At 37.4% G+C, this 27,549-nt stretch overlaps 1 protein-coding gene and 1 pseudogene across 7 annotated transcripts in view; both read left to right on the top strand.

The window, feature by feature from the left end:
- Positions 1 to 27,549, top strand: part of NRG3 (neuregulin 3) — a 1,132,961-nt gene that overhangs the window by 395,416 nt on the left and 709,996 nt on the right. The gene's annotated exons all lie outside the window — the stretch shown is intronic.
- LOC130029499 (cyclin-L2-like) lies at positions 1,109 to 1,984 on the top strand (annotated as a pseudogene).

The raw sequence follows: 27,549 nt of genomic DNA, 5'->3' as shown, positions 1-27,549 counted from the left end.
AATGAACACTGGCCAATTGTCTGCAATTGTGTACAAAAATTTTTACACATCAGAATAAGGTTGAGAAACGTCTAGAAATGACTGTTACATCATGAAGCTTCCTTTACTGAAATTTGGAGCTAATCTGGAAGTTTGAGAGAACTAAAACAAAATTCACAAATGTTTTTCAAAACCCCTATCAAGTAAAGAAGTCCTCTTCCACTACCTCTGACGTCTGCGGGAAAAAAGGAAACCTGTATCTCTGCTGCTAGATCAAGATTGTGTTAACCTAAAGAATCAGATCATCAAATCTGAGAGATGAGTTGGGTCAAGGAATTGGGTTTCTGTGTCCACGTGAAGCACCCTCACAAGATAATTGTTATGTACCTTCCAGTGTTTGAGTGTGAGTGTAACCAACACCTGGTCCAGATGTCATGCCTTTGAGGACTCCTTGTTGCAATGGGACAGTTTGGAATGACTCTTTGATAAGCCTGAGAAGAGGACTTCCCTTTGGTTATTGAGCCTTCCTCTGTGTGACGTTTCCATGCACCCAAGAGCGTCTCTGTCCTCTTTTCCAAGGGTGGACTCCCTCGTGAAGAAGGGCCAGGCTGCTGGAATCACCTCGGGAAGGAACACCAGTGGATGCCGCTTCTCAGAGAAGGTCTCCCGGATTCTTTGCTCAGCCGGCTCATTGAGTTTGCACATTTCTCTGTACTGTGGAGATTGAACCTTTAGGTTTCTCTGATCTGGTACCTTTTAATCACGGTAGACAGCATCATTCCTGTACATAAGTACAGCCTAATATAGGTAAAGGTTAAAGAGGCATTGTGCTTTGCATGAGAGCAGGCCAAAAAGGAGAAGGAAAAGTAAAGTTAAAGTCGGTTCTCTTTCATACCAACACATGTTGTTTGACATTCAGCCAGCTTTTTAATTTTTTCAACAGTTTTCATATTTTCCTGCCCTGTATTCATAAAAAGTACCCAGAAAGTTTCTCAATAACTCTAGAGATTTGCAGGCCTGGCTAGTCCTAGGTCCTGACAGTAGCCACTTAGAGAACTAGCGACCGTGTAGGTGATGCAGACAGGGCTCCCGGAGTGGTGGACATGCAAGTCTCCTGTCCTTTACTTTCAGGAATGATATGAATGTCAGCCTTCACACTGGCATCCTCGTGAGGTTCCAGCCTGAGAACATTGCCTTTGCCTGCATCTACCTGGCGGCATGGACCCTGGAGATCCCTTTGCCCAATCGTTCCCATTGGTTTCTTCTGTTTGGAGCAAATAAAGAAGAAATTTAGGAAATCTTCTTTAAAATCCTGCAGCTTTATACTCGAGCAAAGGTTGATCTGGCGCTCCTGGAAGGTGAAGTTGAGAAGAAAAAGCAGGTCATGGAGGAAGCCAAGGCTCAAGCCAAGGGCCTGCTGCCTACTGGCGCGCAGCTTCCAGACCACACGCGGGCTTCTCCCCTGCCCCAAAGCTGGTGGAATCACCCAAAGAGAGGGCAAAGGGAGCAAGGCATCCCCGCTCTCAAAGAGCATCAAGAGGAAAGCAGAGGGCGCCAAGAGAGCCCGGTGAATGGCTTGCCCAAGGGCCCCGGGAGCCGTAGTCGCAGCCAGAGTTGCAAGCAGAGCTATTCCAGGTCCCCGTCGTGATCCAGTTCTCAAAGAAGAGGAAAAGTGAGAGTGGCTCCACATCTGGTGGACCCAAGTCACAAAGCCGCACATGGATCCGTGGCGACTCTCCGCCAAAGTAGGCACACCAGGGTGCCCCCTACAAGGCCTCCAAAGTGCGGAGCTACTGCAAGGCCAAGGACTGCAAGTGCCCCCCACGGAAGCCCCCAGCCTGCCTCTTGGAGCCGCAGCTCCTCACGCCCCAGAAGCCCCTCCAGGGAGCGGCCCGACCCTCCCGGGAAAGTCAAGAAGAAAAGTCATTACTACAGCGAGCAGCAGCAGCGGGAACACGAGTGCTCCTGCCTTCTGCTCCTAGGAGGGGAAGGACCATCTCTATGAGCGGGACCACCCTGGGCACAGCAGCACCGGAGGTGAGGGCAGAGCGCAAGCGGCAGACAGCCCTTGGAGCTCACTCCATCGGGGCTGTCCTGCCCCCTCCACCCTTGGTGCACGTTTCATCGGGACTGGCCTGGCTTGCAGCCTGCTGGTGACTCATTCTGACGACGGTGGCAGGCCCTGGATCTGACCTTGGGAGGAATCTGGAAATGAAATCCAGAGGCTGGGACCAGCTGGAGGCTGGTCTGGGCCCAGGGCCTCCTTAGCAACAGCCCCACAGTGGACAGACCCCTGGTCCTGGCCGGGGCCTTGGTGCTAGCAACAGGCTGGCTGTCTGCTCTTGAACCTACACTCAATTGCGTTGAACCAAGAAAATGACTTACCTTTGCCTATATTAGGTTGTACTTATGTACATATTTTGCAGTGTTTCACATGAGAAAATGGCCTAATAGCCCCTTATTCTCCTATTCACATTGTAAATAAACATGCATTTAATACAAGTTAAAGCTATATATGAAAACTCACAACTTGAATCTTGTCAGTTTAAAACTTGTGTACTTGAATCTTGTCAGAATCTTGTCAGTTTCAAACTTGTGATTTTTAAAATATGAAGGTATTGAGATCCGTGTTGAAATTCGTCTATTTTTATCTGTGTGATGCTGAGTGTAGGCCAACAGCTTCTAAATAGAGAAGTTTCCTACATATGCATTTTATGTGATTAATAAATATGCATATTTAAGTATTAATATTTAATAATGCATAAATCTCGGTCCTCCCGTTGTTCATCAATTTGCTCGAGCGGGCCCAGTAATGTCTCCACTGTGACACTTATTACTGTGTTTGGCATATCGAATACGCCATTGGTAGCTTGCCAGACTTTGCCGTGTGGGCGAGATACTCTTCATAGCTTGCCAGACTCCTGGAGAAGGGGCGGAGGAATCAAACTCGGGTCGGCCATATTGGCTGTGTGCAAGGCAAACGCCCTACTGCTGTGCTATTGCTCCAGCCCCTATGCATAAATATAAATATAAAATTTATTTATAAAATTTTTATAAATAAAATTATGAAATGTTTATAAAATTTGTTTATAAAATAAATATGCATGTTAAATTTGAATATTTTCTATATATGCATTTTATATGGCTTAAGAATAAGGCACAGTTTTCTTTTCTTTTCTTTTATTAATTTATTTATTTTTTGCTTTTTGGGTCACAACTGGTGATTCAGAGAGGTTACTCCTGTCTCTGCACTCAGGAGTTCCTCCTGGCGGTGCACAGGGAACCATATGGGATGCTGGGAATCGAACCCAGGTTGGCCACGTGCAAGGCAAACACCCTACCCACTGTGCTATCACTCCAGCCCCAAAGGCACGATTTTAAAGAAAAAATAATAATAATAAAAAAGAGCAGAGGCAGAGACTCAGAGCTGCCTTGTCTCCCAAGGTCCGAGAGGACACCTAGGGGGCTTGCAGGGAGAAATCTAAGTCCTGGGTTTTAGAAGCCGCGGATAAACTGACCTGGCTTGGGGGGCAGAAGACCAGCTCAGCTTGGGGGATGAAGAGGAAGAGCTTATTTCATTTTTTGGACTTTTGGGTCATACCCAGCAATGCACAGGGCTTACTTCTGGCTTTGCACTCAGGAATTACTCCTGAAACTGCTCAGGGGACCATATGGGATGCTGGGAATCAAACCCGGATTGTCCTCATGCAAGGCAAACACCCTACCTGCTATACTATCGTTCTAGCCCCAGCATGTGCTATTATTAAGCTTTAATATGTAAAAATTATTATGAAACGAAGTAAAGGAAAAAATATGCAGCACTCATCCAAACATTGAATTTATATATGCCTTGAACAAGTAAGTAAAAGTAAGTAAAGGCCCTCCCGTTGTTCATCGATTTGCTCGAGCGGGCCCAGTAACATCTCCATTGGAGACTTTGTTGTTACTGTGTCTGGCATATCGAATACATCACGGGTGGCTTGCCAGGCTCTGCCGTGTGGGCGAGATACTCTCAGTAGCTTGCCGGGCTCTCCGAGAGAGGCGGAGGAATCGAACTCGGGTCGGCCATGTTGGCTGCGTGCAAGGCAAACGCCCTACCGCTGTGCTATCACTCCAGCTCTTGAACAAGATCCACATTTAATTGAGATTATGACCTATGCCTTTAATGTCAAAAATATATTTATTTTCCTTATTCAAAATTCATTTTGCAAAATATCTATCAGGGCAAAATATTGTTATGGCATAATGAACAAGGCAGTTGCCATCAATTCATATATAAATTCATGAAATTAAGGTGGAATGTACATAAAATACACTTCATTCATATCCAAGTGTAATACTTTTGTTTAAAACATTTGTGTATTTTGCATTAAACTTCAATAAAATGACATTAAAGAATTTAAATATACTGATTAAAAAGTGTTTTCTTGTTTTCAATTTGAATTCTGATTCATGAAAATTGGTAAATGCTGAAAGGAAATTAATTTTTTTGTTTTCATAAATTATTATAAACTCATCTGATATTTTAATCTTTGCCTTTTAAGAGAAGAAAAGAGCTTTCCACAATATTTTAATATCATTTTGCTTTATATTACAGTGACACATAATATAGGATTACTAAAGAATACAAGCCAAAGTTTTGTCCCGTAGTCACGAGTTTTAAAAAAGTTACATATAAAGGCAGATTTTGGAGAAGGTTTTTAAATTTTTTGTATTTTTATTTTTGATGGCACAATTTATGATTGATGTGTAACTTTTACAATATAAATTTATGAATTGGACTTTGTAAAAATAGTTGATTATTTTTCTCTGATTTTTTTTCTCTAATGGTTTTGTTGAAAAATATATGATATAGTCACAAACTTATTGTTTTAAAAACATTAAACCATGTCAGCTAAAGGTGATTGTTTTTTTCTTTTCTTGGGCTGGAGTGATAGCACAACTGGTAGGGCATTCGCCTTACAAGCGGCCAACATGGCTGACCCGAGTTCGATTCCTCCGCCCCTCTCAGAGAGCCCGGCAAGCTACCGAGAGTATTCGATATGCCAAACACAGTAACAACAAAGTCTCCAATGGAGACGTTACTGGGCCCGCTCGAGTAAATCGACGATCAACGGGAGGGCCTTTACCTTTTTTTTTACCTTACATTAAGCTAAACAAGCTAAACAATTTTTTTAAAAAATTATTTTAAAAAATTTGTTCACAATAATTTATTACATTTAATATTTCAATACCAATCCCACCATCATTACATCATCCCACCACCATATTTCAAGTGTTTCCACCCTGATCCCAAAACATGACCTAAATAATTTATTTTGTATTGTTTGTTATGGTTTCTTTGCTGAAAATAATCTATAAAAGCTTCTTTAGAGGAAAGTGCATGAAGATTATTTTATCATACTCTGGAGCCATTAAATCTTTGTCCTGGTAAATCAGTGGTGTAGAGTATTCACGGCCCCGCACTCCAGAAATTCTAAAATTTTAAATACAGTGATATAGCTGGAGCAGTAGCACAGCGGTAGTGCGTTTGCCTTGCATGCAGCCAGCCCAGCCGAGCCAGGTTCGATTCCTCTGCCCCTCTTGGAGAGACCGGCAAGCTACCGAGAGTATCTTGCCTGCATAGCAAAGCCTGGCAAGCTACCTGTGATGTATTCAGTATGCCAAACACAGTAACAATAAGTCTCAAAATGGAGACATTACTGGGCCCACTGGAGCAAATTGATAAACAATGGGAGGACAGTGACAGTGATACAGCTGAAGTTGTTTAATTTCTTTTTAACTGGATGGTGACTTGGGGGTCCTGAAGTGTGGCTTCTCTGTGTGGTATTGCTCTCATGTTGCTCTCTTCTAAGAGATTTATTTGTGAGTCTCTGTATCATGGCCGTTAAATGACCTTTTATGGTGCCAGAGGCAATTTGTGGGCATGACTGCCAGTTTTACCGGTGTTTTAATGAAATATATTTTATGAATTCTGCTCTAATGTCAGCATTTTAGTCCACTTTGAACTAAATTTTGTGAATGACATGAGATACCATCAGTTGTTTCTCTCTTTCTTTCTTTTTAATTTGCATTTGACCTCTACAGCTTACTCAACACCATTTGTTGAAAACGTTGTCCTTGCTCTACTTCATGCACTCAGAACATTTGTCAAAGATTATATATCTCAGCTTCTCCCTCGTTAGTGTACAAAATATCATCATACAATTTATAGTTTAAACTTTGGATGTTCCATAGAAGTTCTCTGTCTTCAATATTTTTTCAACATTCAGATTTTTCATTCGAATTGATCATTAATTGAAACATCAAATCTAGAAGGAATCCTTCAATGCTGAATGCTAAATAAAAAGTAAATGGAGAAATATGAATCCTTAAATATAAAAGCATTAGGTTATATATAACTCCGATTTCTATTTCTTATAGAAATAGGACCTAGCATAATTATAGAGATTAAAGCCACGCAGTTCATAAGAAAGCTACCTTGTAGGATATGGCCTGTATTTTGAACAATGATAAAAGCTACATAGCTGAAGCATACTTACTTAACTTAAAAACAATTTAATATATTTATCTTCTAAATTATATATATACATATATACATATATATAAATAAAACAATTTATTTCAGTATTTCCTGGAGCATCTTCTTCCCTCTCAGAGAGCTGGCAAGGTACTGAGAGTATCCCGCCTACAAGGCAGAGCCAGGCAAGCTTCCTGTGGCATATTCGATATGCCAAAAACAGTAACGATAATGACTCTCATTCCCCTGAAAGAACCTCCAATATGGCACCGTTGGGAAAGACGAATGGGGAGAGGCTGCTAAAATCTCAGGGCTGGGATGAATGGAGACATTACTGGTGCCTGCTCTAGTAAACAGTGATGAACAGTGATACAGTGATACAGTGATATATGACATAAATATGTATATATATACATATATATAAATCATTATACTCTGCACGTATTAGTTCTAAGTAACTAAGAATCTTTGCTTTGGGGGCAGATTATAAGTCATTTTCTTCTCAAGAGGGCATGTGATTCAAGAACTATGTCACTGTAATATCCTGTATGTCTTGATGATATTCATATATATATTTATTTCCCATTATCTTTGGTATGACTGTAATGCCCCTGCTAAAGGAAGTGGCATCCCCATCCAATTACCCCACTAGTATGCTTTTGTTAGGGTATTAATGTTGCAATTACCTTCCACAAAGCTCTGCTTCTCTGTTTAAATATTCTCAAAGTTTAATCTTTATGTATGCAGTTTTATGCCTTAACTGTGTTCCATCCATAGTAAGTAGCAATGATAAAATTATTTTCTTCCCCAGAGTTACGGGAAGTGTCATTATGCCCTCATTTTACTGGCTCCTTTATTCTCACTGCATAGATTAAATATCGAGACCTGAGAGTAGAAGAAATTGCAGATGTTCTGATAAATTACTTCAAGACCTATTCTTCTTGCTGAGGCACTATCATGCACTGATATTTTGATTGTTGTTGAATTTCCAGAATGTATGGCTTTAGGTAGAATTGCATTGTCTTGGAGTCTTAGCAGTATCTATGGACTCACAACTGAGATTTTTTCTTCATTTTTCCCTGTTTCTCCCATTATACTGAAAATAGTCAGGCTTTTTCTGCCACTAATATAAAAACCTCTTTCTCTCATCTCATACAAGCAGAATTGAAATAGCATATGAATGAGAAATGTTATGCTGATTTTAGTTGAGAACTGATGCTGGTCCTGTGGGGGGGGGGGGGGGGGGGGTTAAAAAAAAACAAAACACAACAACCAAAAAACAGATTTTTAAGTGACTGTGAGAGAATGGTGCATAGTTCTTATTTTTGATTCTCATTATTTTTTTTCTCACTGAGCCCTCTGTTTCTGACTGAATTTATTGCTCTGTATTCCACACAATTTCTACAGATAATGGCAATTTGGCTGAGGGTGTGTCAGGAACTAAAAGAAATATGGAAAGCCTTGAGCGTCTTTGCCTGAATCTCTATTCGTTTCTCTTTGCTTTGAAAACACATTACTGAATTATATTTAAATTTAACTTAAAAACACTGCCACCCAACATTTTTTTCTGTGACCTAGATGAGTCAGGTGACAACATTGGTCTGTTCACCTAGTGCCATGGGCTGCTCCTAGGATGGCTCTCTAAATAAATAAAATATATTTTATTGGTCTTTTTTAAAAGATTTTCCTTTTAGAGATTTTCAGAGGAAGAGAAGGAAACCCTACCTGAGTTGTTTATCATGATTTGACAGAACTAACTCAGTGTCCTGTGGGGAAAATCTCATAAATAGCCATTTCACAATGAAGGAGTGGCTGGATATTGTGGCTGGATAGTGTGTGTGTGTGTGTGTGTGTGTGTGTGTGTGTGTGTGTGCGCGCGTGTTTCAGAGTAGGTCATTAACCAAATAGAGCCTTTAGGCAGCAAAGCACATGGTCATTTGACTCAAACTCAGCTAAGTGAAATATCCCCTGGCCTTGGAAGACAACTCTTTTTCTGGTTCCAAATCCCCAAATTCTTCATCTGTGTCAGCACCTGCTGAAAAGAATCATCAAACTGAAACTACTGCTGACTTGTTTGCAGTCTTTTTTTAAAGTTTACCTAGAAGGAAACCACAAAGAAATCCATCCAATTCTTTCTTCCAAAATCCGCATAGACAATAAAGGCATTTATCTAAATAATGTTTTGGCTTCACAGAACATCAATAAACACTTCATGGAGATTAAACAGACTGAAAACCTTTTATTTGTCAACTGATTTCTGTTGGCTGTGTTGATTTTCTTTATAAAGAATGAAAAAATAGTTAAGTTGTTTTGTGTTAATACATTTGTGGATGGGCAAATGATTTTCCTTAATTCACATCTTCTCAACAATGAACATGGATTGAAAGATTATTAAAACTGATCCCTCACATTGCTGTTTGCCTACTTCAAACATGTGAGACTGTCTCCATCAGTGAATGCTTGTGTTGCTGTGATTGATGAATTATAATTAACCTTGGCAACATGTTTTACAGCTCAACTAGATCAATGGAAATTAGTTATCCGGAGAAACAGTAAAATAGCTTCTATCCTCAAGCTTACCGAAAAAGTAATGGCCTTTCCCTGGAAGATTTCTCAAAATATAGTGAACAAATAATTTGCTATTGAATCTACTTCTTAGACTAAATGAAAGGTCAATGGGATTAAAATAACTTGGATCAAAGATATTTCTAAGAAGATCTTTCAGCAGTCCTGTCAAAAATTTGGGATTGGGAACACTGCTGATTAACAGTTTAGGTAAATGCCTAATTAGAGCAGAGTAAGAAGAAGGGACCAAAATGGAGAGAGTTAGCTTTGCAGAACTCTTACCCCTATTCATTCATAGGGAAAGTGGAGAAGAGATTAAAAAAATCTTCTAGTCCCCAAAACACTCTTATGGAGGACTTCATTACAAATATTTTTATTGTTCCTGATAGGATTCACTATTTGATATAATATGTGACCTTCTTTTCCTGGTTTTAGCAAGTATTGAATAAATTCTTTGAAAGATGATCAAAATTAATACCTTGTAAGATTTATGTCCACATAATCACAACCCTTGTACTTCTAATGATGATTATAGGTATTTTGTAGATCTAACTTTGGAAAGTCTGCAAAGTGTTATTTTGATAATACTAAAGGTAGATATTTTCATCTACCTTTAGACTACACTGTAAAACTGTAGCTCCTATACTAACTTCCTTTTCAAATCCTCTGTTGCCTAAAAGGATCCCTATAAGACAAAATATAGATAAATTTTTATCTGTATTTTTTGTATATGCTACAGTAGTTCCTTTTCATGAAGCACTCACAGTTGTGTGAAGAAAATTTACAACTTTTAGAACTTTCAGATGGCAATCCTGTGTAGTCATAGACAACAGGAGTAGACTGGTGCCTGCTTGCTAAGTGGAAATCTTTCCTCCCAGAAACAGTATTCCTAACGTTCCCTAGTGCTATCTCGTAATTGTATCTTGACTAAATAGATCTTGTTTTTTATTCACTTTCTTATCTGTAGAATGGCTCTTGTATGAAAATGTTCCTTGACAGTAAACTATGGAAAGTATTGTGGACTTAACGAATTGGAAAACTTAGAATGGTACTATGAAGTTTTTACCCAGTTTTAGGTAGTGAAAAGAGACTTTGTACACTTTTGTGTTCTAGTCCTAGTGATAGAGGTGCAATGTACTGTGCAAAAGTGATTTAAATTAGTACAGTGCCTTTCAGGAAACTTATTGCATCACATAGCTATCTCAGGAGAGCTGACCGAAGCAGAGGGCAATGTTTTCTTACCTCTCCTCCATATTGGAATTCCTTCAACATACTCATTGATGAAAGGGCCAGTAGACTATTTTTTGACCACCTGAATTTTCGGACTGGAGTCGAGCATCTTCCACCCAGATCCTCCAAATCCCAGTAGGCGGGGGTCACACCCACCACCTGGCCCCCTGGCGCCATGTAATCCCATCAACAGCCAAGACTCAGAGACCATAAAATCCAGCTCCCGGAACCGCGCGGGCGTGACATCTTAACAGGACATCTTTTTATGACATCTTATTATGTCATTCCTACTTTGGACAAACTTGCAGGCTATCGAATGCAGCCTGCCCACAGGGCAGAGTCTGGCAAACTCCCCGTGGCGTACCAAATATGCCAAATACCAGTAACAATGATGGGCCTCATTCTCCTAAAGAGCCTTGAATATAATCTCAGGGCTAGGATGAAAGAGACGTTACTGGGGCCTGCTCGAGGCAATCGACGAATAATAGGATGATGAAATGAAAAAAATGAATTTTCATAGAGTAGACTTCAGAGCTTGACTACATCTATGATGATATGTGACCAGGAGACATCCAGAAATGGATCCAGATGGAGATCACATGTTTGCCCAGCCCGAGTGTCCTTGATTTCTAGATGCTCTTGAGGGCACTTTGATCTATGATCATTGGGAATCTCTAGTCAAATCGTGATGCATAATGCATAGTCTATAGCCATCTTATTGGTTTCAATCAAGTGAAAAACTCACAAGCAAAATTTAGGGAGTGCTCATAAGGAGACAGAAAGTGGAATTCGGTTGATGAAGATTGGGTTCTTTGTGTATTTAGTTCCAGAATTAGATTATATTGTGGGGTGGGGAAGGGGTTGATTTCTTATGTTGACCTTTTGGTGAATTTATTTATTTCACAATTCCATTAACGGAAACTTACACAATCTTCCATATTTCTTTGTAGCAATAATAATTGAGCAGCCTGAGTTCAGCCTGCATTATATTTTGAGAAAACTAATAACTAATATCATATTAACATGGTGATTATTTTCTGACAGAACACAAATTCAAGATTTCATTGGAAAATATATATTGTAGCTCAGCAATTTAAGTTTTCATATGCAACCTTGATTCAATTTTTACCAAAAATAATTTAACGTATATATAGCCTGTTAAGAACAAAGATGTGGGCGGAATATATCTCGAGCTCAGTTTCTATGATAGGCAGCATTGTAGGAGAGCCTAGGGGAGCATACATAGGAACAGGCTTCTAAAAATATACAACCGATTGTATGAATTTTTATGAAAAATATACTAATACTTTTGAATGTGTCATGCCAAGAAATTTAGTGTTTTTGTTGTTCTGAATTCAGACAGTGCCATAATGCACAACCTCAGAATTGGATTAGGATACACATGTGCAGCCTTCATAGATCTCTGTCCATTGGTTTCACTTCACAAAGTGAAGTCTTACTCAAGACTGTTGTGTCAAGAATTTGTGACAACCCAGGGCATGCCAAGTCTCTACATTTTGTTAGGAAATGGTTCTTAATGATTGCATACATAAAACATTGGAACATTGATTATAATTTGTCCTGTTATTGATTTATAGTTGGGATGTAATTTGTTTGGAAGAAAAAATCAAGAGAAAAGATGAGGGGGTGAGAGAGTGATATATATTTTTTCTCTCTATATTTATATATATAAATATATATAGAAAGAGAGAGAAAGAGAGAGAACCAAGGACATCAGAGAGGGAACAGAGAAAGTGTCATTGTTATTCTTAGCATGGATTTTCATTATGAACTGTTCCAACACAAAATACATGCAAAAATCATTGAATTAACTGGCATTCACTGTATGCCACCTCATGATAGTAACAAATGAACCCACTTAGAACGGGAGCCAATATTTGCATATCAAGAAACTGCAGAAATGACAATGAAAAGGTTCATGGCAAATGATGAATGATCATATGCTGATGCCAGTGTGCCCCTTGCTCCAGAGATGGATAGTTTAATTGTTTTTGTGTTGAATTCATACCACAAACACTATCGACAATGTCATTTAATCAGCCAGAAACATGAACTGTCATAGATATAAATCCATAGCAGGTTATGTTTTTATATATAAAACTATGAAGATGCTTATTTCACAGGCATAAATTTGGGACCAGAAGATTCTGATACCATCCCTGAGATTGTCAACTGGACTATCTTTATGTTCTGTAGTTAGATATGTTATTATCAAGTGATGATGTTTAACAGACCTGAAATTTTGCTGAATCTATGTTATACTTGTTTCTTTGGAAATATTAGCTTTTACTATAGAAATCCATTTCTAGTATGATTTCTTGATAGTTTCTATAATTTTTCATGTATTTACATATAACTAATTATCTTTATTTTTCTATATAAAATTTTACTTAACCATTCTTGTGTCATGAGTAATATAATTTCTTTTTTCCTTTTTTTTGTTACTACTATAGTTTAGGCAATATGTTGACAGTTTTATGTTGTAGATTTACATAGTTACCACACCTCACCACAGATTAAATGCCCAAGATCCCCCTCATTGTTTCCACTTCCTCCTTCCCCTCTATATGGTAATCTTAGTTTTCTAACCCAAGGCCAAAGTTTGATATCAATACTATATTCATCTCCTTTTCTTATTTCTCTGCATATTACACATGAGGGATCATACAGTCTTTGTCCTTTTTCCACAAGTATTTTTTGGCTTAGTATAATGCTTTCATTCATGTTGCAGTGAATTGGAAGATACATACATTCTTATAGCTGTCTTTGTGTATGTATACCACAACTTCATTCTTTATTCATCAGTTATTGATCAATGGGTTGTTTCCATATTCCCAGTATTGTACTGCTGAGAAGAAATAAAACTAAATCCTTATCTCACACCATACACAGTTGTTAACTCAAAATGGATCAAAGACTTTGATATTAATTTTTTCTTTAATTAAAAGATAGATGCTACTCCAGCTTAATTTTTTTATTTTTAATCTTTTTTATTTTATATTATCTGTTGTGGAAAACCTCTGGTAATGCTACAGAAAAGTACCCATAGAGGAAACAGTGTGAAGATTGTTCTATTTTGGCAGGGACCATTAAGATATTCTTTTTTTACCATCTTAGTTTTGATAGTTTTTTTCAAGAAGTGAACACTTTGCTAGAGTTTCATATATAAGAAATTTTGTTCATGTTGACTTCACTCTCTCTGAGTATAGATCTTCTACTTTCTACTTAGTTCTTGGAATACATTGTTTCCCAATTCTATTATACAATAAATTGTTTCCTACTCTTCTTTTTAATTGGTGATTTAAAGTAGACAGGAAGATGCATTATGTTAAAAAATGACTTTAAACTAATTTCCTGACTATGTAAACAATTACCTATGAGGCAATATAAAAAATAGAGTGAGTCTCTGTATGATTTATTTTATTTTTTGTTTGTTTGGGGTTGATAGCAATGCCTTTTTCTTGAGAAGGATTTAGGGAATTTATTTCCTTCCATTAGGCCTTCAGTAGCAAATGCTAGGGCCCTCAGCAGAAAATAGATCTGCTTGTTCAAATAGTCCAGTCTCACATTCAGTCACTGAGTGTTTTTGGAGTATGACAGCAGCTTACAGAATCATAATGTTAGTAAAAAAATACATCATCTGTATTAGGGCTTCAAACTAGAATTTACTGTGTTGGTATCAGACTTTGAATCTTCTGGCTTTAACAGATAATAAGGAATTCATGAGTCTGGTCACTTTGATACCTATGTAAATACCATTTTTTATTCATATTCCCTGCTTTATAAAAATTATGACAACTATTACCCAAACTCATGAAAAGAAACTCTTCCTCTCATGAGACCTTTAAGATGTATTTTAAATTTAATTTATCTTAATATACTTTTTTATATCTCGTCACCAATGAACAGATAGTGGTCTGGTTAATTAATTAATTATTAAACTGCATTATCCCAAGATGAGAGAAATTATTACTGTTCAATGGGGTGACCAAAGCAAAGATATTATCAATATTTCTTTAGTGTAAAAAAAGTATAGAACATGATTCAAGGTATAAACCAAGACAAAAAGGAAAAAGGGAGGGAAACTTAAGTAGTTTGAACTGGTTTGCTGTTTTCTTTTCACATCTAAATCTGGCCTTCCCAGGTATGTACTGTCAAATCACTCACCTTCTTTTCACCTAGTTTTCTAACCTCAAATCACTCTGCCCACCATATAAGATAGGTAGTCTTTATTTAATCTGTTTCTAGTTTATTCACTTGAGATATAATATTAAATAGTTTCTGAGGTCCCTGAGGATGGTATGGATAGAAAGCTAAGAATTTCTTGGTGAAACATGATTGCCACTCAAAGCCTCTCTTGCAAAACACAGTACCCAAAAGAAGAGAGAGACAACAAGGGTGAATGCCCTTCCACAGAGGCAGGGTCGGATGGGGGGGATGGGGGTGGGAGGGATGCTGGGACCCGTGGTGGTGGAGGACGGGCACTGGTGGAGGGATGGGTACTTGATCATTGTATAACTGAAACCCAAGCACAAAAATGTATTAGTCTATAACTGTACCTCGTGGTGTTTCACTAATAAAAAAATAAAAATAAATTATTTATAAATAAGAAAAGAATTTATTGGTGATTCTAATTTTACTGTACAGAGTGAAGAGTATCTGTTATGTTTTTATTATATATATAATATATATAAGCTAACTAATATGTTCAGAGTTTGTGGGCTTCATATTCTCAGTATTAGAGGTGAGGTAGAGTTATGAAAGTCCAAGATTTTATTATAAATACAATATGTCTATTTCAAATGATTCGATAAAGGAACTTATCCAGAGAAATCTATTTGGGGTAACTTTTAAAGGAAGATAAAGACAATAATTATAGATGGTTAGTTTTCTTTAGCCTTTTATAGTAGTGTTGGTGATAATGGTGGTGATGGTACTAGGATGGTGGTGTTGATGGTGGTGTGTGTGTGTGTGTGTGTGTGTGTGTGTGTGTGTGTGTGTGCATGGTGTGCATGCGCACATGTGTGTGTTTAACATGGGAGTACTTTTTCCGGATGAGTCTCACGCGTGAAGGAACCGGCAGAGGAACACAGGTGTGCAGGACCTGGGGAGTAGATCTCCAAACCTTCTCAGATTGGGACTGGGCCTCCTCCACCCAGATCCCCCATCTTCCAGTATGTAGGCATTACACCCACCAACTGCTCTTGGCACCGTGAAATCCCATCAACTTCCAAAACCCAGAGACTATAAAACTCAGCTCCCGGAAGCTTGTGGTGGCATCACAAGACATCTTATTATCTTGTTCTTACTCTAGAGAACCTGGCAGGCTACCAAAAGTATCCTGCCCACACGGCAGAGTCTGGCAAATTCCCCGTGGTGTATTTAATATGCCAAAAACCAGTAACAATGATGGGTCTCATTTTCCTGACCCTGAAAGGGCCTCGAAAGTGGCACTTTCTAAAATCTCAGGGCTAGGATGAAGGCACATTATTGGTGCCTGCTGGAGGAAATCAATGATCAACAGGGTGACAGTGATTTATTGCTGTTTACAAATTGTAAAGACAATTTTACATAGTGATTATGTTGAAAGACATTTTAAATCACATGTCCTTTGTTTGTAACATAGCAATAAGTATATAATTTTATTCCTTCTTCCTGTTACATATACATATCCTACACACCTGGTGGTGCTCAGAACTACCTTTGGCAACATGATCAGGGTCACTCCTGGTGATGCAGATAATTGACTCTGGCCTCCTGCATGCAAATCATGTTCCCCAAGCCCAATTAGCTATATATCTAACTCTGATCTTAAATATTTATTATGTGAAGGAACGTTTTTTATTGTAGGTACTTTTAACACCCCCTTTAGTTGAATCTTGAAATTCTAGGCCTAAGTGATCTTACCTTCATTACTCTAGTAGACAAGGGTTAATTAACATACTTTAAGATCAGGAGAATATCACAATCTGAACTGTACCCTAACAGAGAAAAGAGGGAATATAATTAGTAAGACTGAGGTGAGAGAGAGAATGTCTAACCAGAGAATTTCCTTCCAGAAGGAAGGACTAATGGGAGTGTGGTGGGAGGTGTATCTTGGAGGAAAACAATAATGCTTCTCTGAAATTTCTAAAGTATGTTTAATTTTCATTATTCAGCACCTTTTCAAAATAAGATTATTTATGATGGACCAAAAGTTGATTGAACACTAGGTTTAGACTGGCATAGATCTGACTTCAACCTGGTAAAGAGAGCAAGAGTTGGACTTACAATTGTCTCTTTGATGGAATTTTATAGACAAACTAAGGATGGGCTGTGTCTTCCTATGTTTTGAGGCTTTGTCTTTGCTTCAATATTGAACCAGTGGTAGTTCTGCAAGGGATAGTTTCTGATCATACTCATCAAAGCTTAATTCCACTTCAGCATTCTTGAATTAATTCCGTTATGGTTTCCCCACTCCAGTACCTGTACTCAGATACAAATTCTGGGTCATTTCTATGCGTGGGAGACAACATCTGTATGATTCTCCAGAAGTGGAGAGGTCGGAGAATCCCATTCACTGTTTCATGATTATTCAGAAAATTGAGAAGTACATCTTTCTTTAATGCTCTGATTTCTCTTACTGTCACCCCTAATGCGTCAGATTCAATTCAAATAAATTACATATACATTTATTTAATGGTGAAATGGATTTTTTTCATTGACAGTGATTGAACCCAGGTTTCTTATATTAAAGACATGCATTACCCCTCTCTATATCTATTGCCCCTCAAAATGGACACTTCTGTATATCAAAGAGCTTTTGTATATTTTCCATATATATATATAGTATATATATATATATATATATATATATATATATTTAATTCTCACACCTGGTTCTGGAGGTCTTCGCTCCAGCACAGAGTCTCCTGCCCCCGAGCCTGGCTGTCCTCACCGGGGCCCCTTGGAGGGGAGCAGGATGAGTTTTCCTCCCCACTCAACCAGGGCTCCGGCAGCCGAAGACCTCCAGAACCAGCCACCACCATGCTGAGACCACTCTCCGCACACATGAACATACCGGCAGAGGAAGAAAGACACGTGGATCCCGGGGCTGAGATCTCCAAGCCTACTCAGACTGGAGCTGAGCATCATCCACCCAGATCCTCCAAATTCCAGGAGGCGGGGGTCACACCCACCAACTGGCCCCCTGGCGCCATGTAATCCCATCAACGGCCAAGACTCAGAGACTATAAAACCCAGATCCCGGAAGCAACATCTTATTATCTCATTCCTACTTTGGACAAACTGGCAGGCTACCGAATGTAACCTGCCCACACAGCAGAGTCTGGCAAACTCCCGGTAGCATACCCAATATGCCAAATACCAGTAACAATGAAGGGTCTCATTCTCCTAACTCTGAAAGAGCCTTGAATATGTCACTTTTTTAAAAATGTCTCAGGGCTAGGACAAAGGAGATGTTACTGGGGCCTGCTCGAGGCAATCAACGAATAACAGGATGGTTGTGATTGTGAATTTTCACACCTGTACTAAGTTGCTATTATCATTCCTATTTTATTACTGAATAAGTTGAAGATTGGCATGGATAAATAGTTTATCTTGGTATTGTTCTTCTAGTATGTGGAAAGATCTGCAAACTCAGAATTGTGTAGGGGAGAGATTTTATTTTTACTAGGATAGCTTTCTGTTGTGTTTATACTATAGGAGTTGAGCAGAAAGGATGAAGCTGCTGGACATGAGCCCAGATGCAAGGCTGTGCCGTATGTGTTCATTCAGTCAAGTCAATAGATATTCATTGAATGCCAGGAACTGTTCCAACTAGTATGGATGGATAGAACTGTGCAAAAGAAATTATTTGTTCTCTAAAACGCACGTTCTGGTGAAATGTGGCTGTCACCAGGATGGTGATGCCGATTCAATACTTTGTAGCTATATCTACCCTTTCATTGTTCAGTAGTTTCTCATTCTCTCTGATAGGTATCATGTTGACTTGTCTCCCTGCACCAGGTTTGAGGAAATACAGCTGTTGGGTGGGTCACAATTATCCTGTTACATTTCTATGTACCAAACCTCACTTGTATGTAAATACACCTTGGTCATAATACTACTACTGATCATGTTGTAATGAGTACTGGATCTGGGAATCTAATCCCATCCGGGGCAGTCAATCATATGTACTGATTTCTTAAAAAAAAAAAAAAACAACTATATCAGCTTTCCCTGAGAGATGTCTCTAGAAAATGTGGATTTTCTTGATTTTATGTGAATCTCTGTACTTTTCAACTTCTTAATGGTATGGAATATTGGCAAAGGGAAGACAATTTCTCCAAACCTGTGTTTATCAGCCTGATTTTTGTTTTTCTCACTCTGTGACTCTTTCATTTCTCTGTCATTGCTTCACGACCAACAGCAGGTAGATTAGGTAGTGAATAACATACATTTATTCCCTTTCACTCCAAGAAACATCTTTTTCTTTCCGATTTATCAATAAGAGCATAAATGAAATATCAAGGACTAACTAGTTGTCTTGTGATCTGTATAGAGAATGAAAAAAAATTAGAGAGAATATACTTACATAGAGCCTAACTTCCAATGACTGTAAAAGATATTTTGAAGAAAAATAATAGTGGATATTTAAGGTTATCCTTAAAGCATTATTTTTTACTCCTTTGCATTAAAATTTGCTATAGAAGGATAATTTTTTTGTACAGGATAATTCATTAGAATCACACTAACATATACTGTGTTCTTGGAATTTATTTTTTTCACGTAGGAAAATAACTTTTTCTGTATATTTTTTCATGAAGTTTTATGAGACACTTTTGCACTTTTTATACTTGTAAAGCAATATTACCAGAATTTAACATTTTACTTATTTATTTATTACTTTTTGGGTCATACCCAGCGATGCTTAGGGTTACTCTTGGCTCTGCACTCAGGAATTACTCCTGGCAGTGCTCAGGAGACCATATGGGATGCTGGGAATCAAACCTGGGTCAGCTGCGTGCAAGGCAAATGCCCTACCCGCTGTGTTATCATTTCAGCCCCCAAGAAAATAACATTTTAAATCAGGTTTATTACAATAACGGTTTACCACTTAATGCACATATGTATAAAAATAGGAAGTTCATTTACTAGTTTCAAAAGAAATACTTATCTTAATAACCACTGCTCTACTTGAATCTGCCTCTGAGAATTGTTAATCACTAGCAACACCCAATTTCCCATGGCCCTGTTTTCTTTGAACGTTCTATTTATGCCTTTCTAATTTTGACTGTATTTTGACATTTCCAAATAAGTGTATGGCATCTGTTGAATAAATGATCACTCAAAATGGATCTTCCTCAATTATGACTCTGGATTTAATCTTCTTGACAACAAATTTGGCTTCTCATGTCTACCTACAATGACACCTGTACTTTTGCTGAATAGCAACTTCAGATAATGCTCTAGATTTTCCTATGTCTTAAGTAGAGACCTATATCTTTCAATTTAAAAAAATCCTAGAATCCCTTCTACTAAGATACCTTTTTGAGTGCATAATTTTCTTCTAATTTTTGCACTCAGCATCTTTAGAGATTACTATTTGTATATTGAATGTTATCATATTTTGGCTGCACTTTGTGGCTAACAGTGCCCTTGAAGCTACCATGTTACAGCTAGTTTTCCTAAATATGATTTGTTTTTGCTTTGATACTTACATTGCACTTTGGCATCAAGAACATTCTCTGTCTTGGAGATTTGCCTATATCTCAACATGACATGATATACTCTTTGTTATTCCCCCCTCTGGAGAAGCTCATGTTTGCTCGTGAACTCTGCCTTTCTCCTCTCACTACTCTCTACCACCCCCATATTTATCTAAAAAACCTTAATACCTCAGTAAAAATAAATAAAAATAAACATTGGTAGCACAAACGCTCATATTCCATTGCATCCCAAAGATCAAATTTTTATTTTTTCTCCACATCATGAAGTACATTCTAATCTTGTCTATACATTGGCTATCTGTCTACATTATGAATTAGTATTAAAATAATAAATTAACGTATTTTCCTCATTTAAAAACATCTAAATCTTAATTATTGCTGCAAAATTTATTTAGAAACTTCCTAATCCAATTAGAAAATGAGTCAAAAATTTTAGGAGCCATTTCCTCAAAGAAGACATGACCAGTAGAAGACAAATAATCACTCAGAAAAATATTTTAAACACTATTACATATGGGAATTCAAACTGAACCCACAATTTTACATCACCACACTTACCAAAATGTCTAATTTTTTAAAACACAAAAAATTTAACAACAGTGATTAACACTTAACAATTGGGGAGATTTTGGTATACTAATTTTCAGACATAGCTAGTATCACTGCCAAGTGGTATAGCAGTTTAGAGTTACACATTCATACGTTATCACATTTATATTGTGCCCTACATAACTTTTTCAGTATTATTAAGGAAATACCTAATATGTCATTCATAAAGAACATTTATAAAGAACATGAAAGAGGTGGAGAGAAAGTACGCAGGTAAGACACTTGCCTTGAATGCAGCAGACCTGGATTTGCTTAGCATGGCATATGTTTTGTCAAGTACTGCCAGGAGCAGTATCCCTGAGCACAGCTGTGTGTCACTTCAATCCCCACCCCACCCCCAATACTGTAGCACTGTCCTCCCATTGTTCATAGATTTGCTCAAGTGGGCACCAGTAACGTCTCACAACAAATTGTGAGACTTGTTGTTACTGTTTTGGGCGTATCAAATTGTCACGGGTAGCTTGCCAGGCTTTGCTATGTGGGCAAGATACTCTGGGTAGCTTGCTGGGCTCTCTGAGAGGGGCGGAGGAATCAAACCAGGATTGGCTGCATTCAAGGCAAATGCCCTACCTGCTGTGCTATTGCTCCAGCCTCCCCCCCTCAATACTATAAATGTTAAAAATATTTCTCAGCATGCCTGATTTGCTCTGGATTCCTGCTTTGCCGCATATATTTTTCCTCTCAAAGTAAATTTTCAATGTTGTAGGCTTTTTCTAAATGTATTTTTCTGTCAATTTACTTTTCTGTATTTTATACTGATAAAAACTTGAATTTTTCATACATAATATCTATGATTTATGTACTTGAAGAAAGTAAATATTTGCAGTTCAATCAGTGAAGAGTGGTTATTGTTCTGAATTTTCACTTCTGATTTTATTATTTTTATAGTTATTAAAATGAGTATATACATGCATAAGCCCATGCATTTTTAAGAAAAAATGGGGCTAAAACATCAATGCCAAATCAATTTAAATAATGTGTGCAAATAAATCACAGAACCTGAAGTGAACTTTAGATGATAAAATTTAAACATGAGATTCATAGTGCTATCCACTGAGTAATATAAACAAAGCATTGCTTATGACTAATTGACATTTACATCTTATTCTTTTTTAATACACAAGACCTTGGACTATTTTGTTTCACCAAGAACATGACTAATCTACCCCGACACTTGTGAAAGTTGACCTGATGTACTGTTGACTATCAACAGTTGAATTTCTAGAGCAAAAATAAGTATGACGTGTTTTATATGAAATGTAGATGGGACTATATGGAAAAGAACAAAGATTGATGATTGTGCTGTAATAGAATCGGTTTGTTGCTAGCTATAAGCTTCAGTCAAAGGTGGCAGGTGTATTGTAGTAGAATGAACAATGAGCTTAGTCCCCAAATCTCTGTGTGACCTCTAGAAGGTTGTTTTTGTTATTCAGGTTACATTTTTAATAGATGAAACCCTCTGGGATTCTAGATAAAGAAGAGTTGAACAAATGCTATAGTAGATTCTTAAGGACTCATAGAGTCATTTTCTCTTCTGCATACTGGGAACTGAACCATGGACATCTCCAACTGAGTGTCCAAAATGGACATTTCAACATTACCTTAAAGAAGAAATAAAGGGGAAAAAATCCTCCCTTACCTGCAACCTTCCATCCGTGCCAATGATTGTCATACTCAGTGGTTTCATTCTGGAAGTTTTATTATTCCACTTTAACTCTACACATTAACTTTCAATAAGTCTATTCTCATATGTTTACCGTCTTTAATTTTGCTGCATTTTCTAGCTGTTGGTTTACCTTTTATTTATTTTTCTCCAAGTTTATTTATTTACCGATTCAACAAATATTTATTGAATATTCTATGTGGCAGGTGCAGTGCTAAGCTGTATCTAGGAACTGGAACGTGAATATAATCGGGGGGAAACACCTGTCTTCAGGGAGCTTAAGTAATTACTATAAGTAATGACTTAAATAAATTTATATTTTGCATAGATAAATGTAAAATTGTCACTACAATATTTGATATGAGACAAGAGCCTGGTCTAGTCCATACATTTAAGGTTGTCTTTTATGTAATGAGGGAAAGAGACAGCCAGAGTTTCCTGAGTCCTTTTCCTGGTATCTAATGGGTGATCATGAGTAATTTAGTGAAAGGTAGGGAAAGGGGAGATCCAAGTGGAGGAAATGATATAATACCAAACCTCATGTAAAGGAGGGACATAGTAAATAGGAAGACATTGTTAATGGAGTTGAAAGAGGTAAATGAAGGCTTAATCAAGTGCAGTACCTAGCATTTTGTGTTATGCATTGAAGAGTTTAGCCCAAAAACAAAGAGAAACAATTCTAAATTTCTTAAGTAGGAATGCATGAATGAACTGATCTAAATCTGTTTTGTATTGGAAAAAGACTAATCTGATTACTGTATGGTGACAAGATTAGAGAACTTTTTCTGAGGATGTGAGTGGCCCAGTTCTGGAGTTGTAATGGTCCTGATGAGATCTGTCCATCACTGGACCAGAGGTGGAGGAGGAAATCAGGTGCTATCTTAAGGGATGTTTGAACAGAACTTGAGTACGACCAGTTGAGGAAATTGGTAATCAGTATCATGACAGGATGAATGTTAATATAGTTTATAGTATAAATATTAGATAGTAGAGAAACTGAAGTTTTTAGTACAAGAGGAGTTTAAAAATATCTCTCTATTTAGGAAAAGCAATGTAGACAGATAAAAGATTTTCTTTGGTTTGACTAGAATCTCTATCAGAAAGGTCTCAGATATTTCTGACTTAGTAATGCTGGTTTAATAATATATGTGAAAAATTTGGTGCAATGTGTATATACATATGCATGTGTATTGCAGACATGAATTATAGCTAAGTTATAGTATGCATTTGTTATTTATTCTATTAATGTATATGTATTTCAGTTTACTTATTTTATATTCATTTATATTCATTTCCTTATAAGAAATAACTCTGTAACATTTATTTTTGGATTTTTAGGTCACACCTGGCAATGCTCAGGAGGCTCAGCACTCAGGAATTACTGCTGGTGATGCTCAGGGGCCATATGAGATGCCTGGGATCAAACTTGGGTGGGCTGCATGCAAGGCAAATGCCCTACCTGCCGTACTATTACCCTGACCCAACATTTTCTCTATATTAATAACAATACTCTTTGAAAAATAAAAGATTTGGAATGCATATCTTAGATATATTATTAATCTTCAGAGTAACACATCAGTGGTTTGATACTTTTTAAAGGCTGATGAATCAGCTATGTCTGTATATGACTTTTAATATCTGAGTCCATTTTTAATGTAAAGTGTTGAATATGTAGAATTTTGCTCAATTCCTTTTTAACTCTTCACTTTTGTCCTTCCCTGGCAAAATTTTTAGAATAAAGTTAAGATCCATTAAGAAAATATGTAAAGGGAAAATTTTATTTGTAATTAGCTCTAGATACTCACTATTTGATCATGCATAGTAAACTAGACTACCATCTCCCATCCAACAACTTCCTACTCTTCTCCTGAAATCACCTTCTTATTCATTTTGATGTATCAAAACCAGAATGGTTTTGTGGGAGTGCTAGTTGAAGGAAACTGACTTATTACTTACTCTTTTAATTTTTTCTTTTTAATTTTACATTTCTTTTAACTAATAAAAATTTCTTACAATTTTGATTTTAGATTATTACAAGAGGAGATACAAAAACAAAGAGAAAGATTCTATCTGTTCTTATGGAGACATTGAATAGGGTTGAGATTAATGTTGAAGATGGCCTTAAATTCTCTCTCTCTCACTCGCTCACTCCCTCCCTCCCTCTGTCTCTCTCTATCTCTCTGTCTCTGTCTGTCTCTCTGTCTCTGTCTGTCTCTCCCTCCCCCCTTTTTTCTGGGCCACACTTGGCTGTGCTCAGTTATCAGTCCATTCATTATCAAAGGACCATATGTGATGTCAGGGATTTAACTGATGCTGGCCTTATGAAAGAGAGATGCCCTACCTGTTCTACTTTCTCTCTAACCCACCCTGAGGTAGACTTCCCAAGAACACTGCTCAGGAGGATCTCTAGAATAAACTGGCCTCCAACACCTCAGAGTTTTCTTGGTTCATGAGAAGAGTCATGCAGAAACCCCAGACTTAATGAAACACTGTTTGAAGATTGCTTTCTGTTATTAAAAAAGAAAGTAGATTAAAAAAAACAACATAAAATACTTCTTGTTGAAATTGATTTTAATATTGCATTTCATCAGCATAAATAATTTGTGTTGTTTTTTAACAGTGATCTCTAACTCCTTTTGAAAACAGGTCTTGGTATGTCAATCAAATGGGCGATTCTGAGAAACAACTAATTTTTTGTATGTGCCGCTCCATCAATCTCTCTCTTAGCATTAGAGTTTTCATTTTGACTTTGTTTGATCTACATACTATATATTGATTGTTTGATTTTAATATTTTGTTGTACCATATATATTATAAAACAATATACTAATATTGTTTTAATATTTTGTTAATACTTTTACATTTTGTTTGGGGGCCACCCTCAGCTTTGCTCGGAGCTTACTCATGGCTCTGTAGTCAGGAATCATTCCTGGCCTAGCAAGGTAAGTGCCCTAACCTCTGTACTATCTTTCCAGTTCTGAACAATTATTTAGTGACTTTGTCCAAGTACTGTTGCACATAGGGAAGTAGAAAAAAAACAGAGCCCTAATTTACTAACTTTCTGACTAAAGGTTTAAAATCAAATTTCTTCTAATATTTCAGCTAGCTTATATCCCAAATATATTTTTATTTAGTCAGTCTAATTTATCTGAAAAAAGCAAGTTCAAATATTTTACTTTAATATTTTATTTGAATCTCTGTGCCTTAAATATTTTTGAAATCTGTATTCAGTTCTATTTATATTATTTCTCTTTCGGTAAATTTTGCTTTTCTTTCTTTTTTTTTCTTCGTGGGTCACACCCAGTGATGCACAGAGTTACTCCTTGCTCATGCACTCAGGAATTACTCCTGGTGGTACTCGAGGTACCATATGGGATGCTGGGAATCAAACCTGGGTCAGTTGCGTGCAAGGCAAACGCCCTACCCGTTGGGCTATCACTCCGGCCCCTTTGCTTTTATTTCTAATAATGCATCTCTTTATCTTTTTTGGTAGTTTTAAGTTTAAACCTTGCCTTGCCTGATATTGTTAATGCTCAGTTTTATCATTGCTGATATTAAGTAGTTTTGCTTTTGTTTCTCTTGGTTTTATATCTTGTTACCCTGTTTTCTCTTTTATTTTTGTTTATTGATTTTTTGCATGGGGGGGGTAAATAACATACAGTGAATCTTTTGTAAATCACATTAACATGCTATATTTGGCATAAACAATTGACCTTACACTGATGATAAAACATATGTAGTTTGAGTTTTCTTACTTTTATGTTCTCAGTTGTGAATGTTGACCCCCAGCAGTGGAAGTGTAGGGTTGACCAGGTGACTGATGTGAAGTGGGGAGGAAAGAGGTGGAAGCTTGGAGAAAGAACTCTTTCCTTTCCTGCTCTACCTATATTGGTCACCTAGGGGAGGGCTTAGGAAATGAAGGACTGATGAAAATCTGTGATGAGCCCCTGACTGCCAGCCCCAGGAGGCAATCTTCACTACTCCTGAAGTTCATTTGTTTTGCCCATGTAGAATAGATCCCTGCCCCCTGATTACTCTGGGAGCTGTGGACTCAGGATGGCGGGAGAAATTGTTCTTTGCAGGAATGGGAAGTCAGCTCTACATCTGGTAAGATTTTCAGGTCCGTCTTTTGCCTTCCCTGCTGAGTGAATTTCGGGAGATGGCAAACAGTTAAGTCAAACAAAGGAAGGAAATCTCAAACTCTTTTCAAAATAGCAATTTAGGGAAGGTTAAGTATGAATGTTTTCCATAATGGCATTGGTCTCAAATTCTTTAAAGGAGTAGGAGTTAATGGGTCTTTCTCTGAGGCAATACACTAAACTTCTGATAGTCCATTTTTGAGTTGCTCTGGCCTTTGTTCATGGATTCCTGGTACTTCTCTGCTCAGAAAGAACCATTAGTGCTTGGAGCTGGAATTCTGCATTTCTGGGCTCCTGCCTCTTCAGGGCAAAGACCTCCATGCTTTTGGGTGGTTTAAAGCTTTGAACACTTTCCCCCCTGTATGTTTCCCCTGTCTTTCTGCCACAATATTTAGCTGTATTTATATTGTTCCTACCTCAATTCATTTTTTTAATTACTTTTTCTATTTTTTGGTGTGATTCCTTGCTTTTCCTTCTCACTTGGTCATTTTCGATCTATTTTGTAATTCTATTATAGGTTACCTTCCTAAGGAAAAAAAAGTTCCTGTTAGGTTAGATAATTTTAATGTAACCTGCATTCATTTCACTGTGATCTCTTCAGCGTTAAAAAATAATGTTTTTAGGAAAGTATTCATATAGCCACAGTAATATGACTATTAATATTGACATTAATTGAATTTTTAGAGCTCCATTTCTCAGTCTCACTAGTCAGCTTTCATTCTACAAGAGTCATTGAGCGGTTAAAATAACGGGTAGAGCACTTTGAGAACATTTGCATCATGATGGAGGAAATTCTGCTGGACCTCTCTGGCTTATCTACTATGTATTTACTTTATATACTCTTTGATGTGCATTTTGGGATACATAGAATAAGATTGGTGAGGTCACAGTAGAAAGTTAAATATTAAAGATTGATAAGTTCAATTTTCTAATACAAACATAAAAAAGCAATGCAATTTCACACCACAAATCGGTTAAAATAACTTCGTGTCCTAAGTGAGAGATTATTTAACAGTAAATCATTTTAGTTAAGTCAGTATGTCTCTAGAGAGCTTCTTGCAAACAAACTAGCCAGAACTCAATTTTCTTAAGACAAGATTTCAAATAAGTTGA

The sequence above is a fragment of the Sorex fumeus genome, unplaced genomic scaffold (assembly GCF_029834395.1).
Source record: "Sorex fumeus unplaced genomic scaffold, SorFum_2.1 ptg000043l, whole genome shotgun sequence".
Classification (NCBI taxonomy): domain Eukaryota; kingdom Metazoa; phylum Chordata; class Mammalia; order Eulipotyphla; family Soricidae; genus Sorex; species Sorex fumeus.
This window is presented reverse-complemented; position numbering and strand designations above follow the sequence as displayed.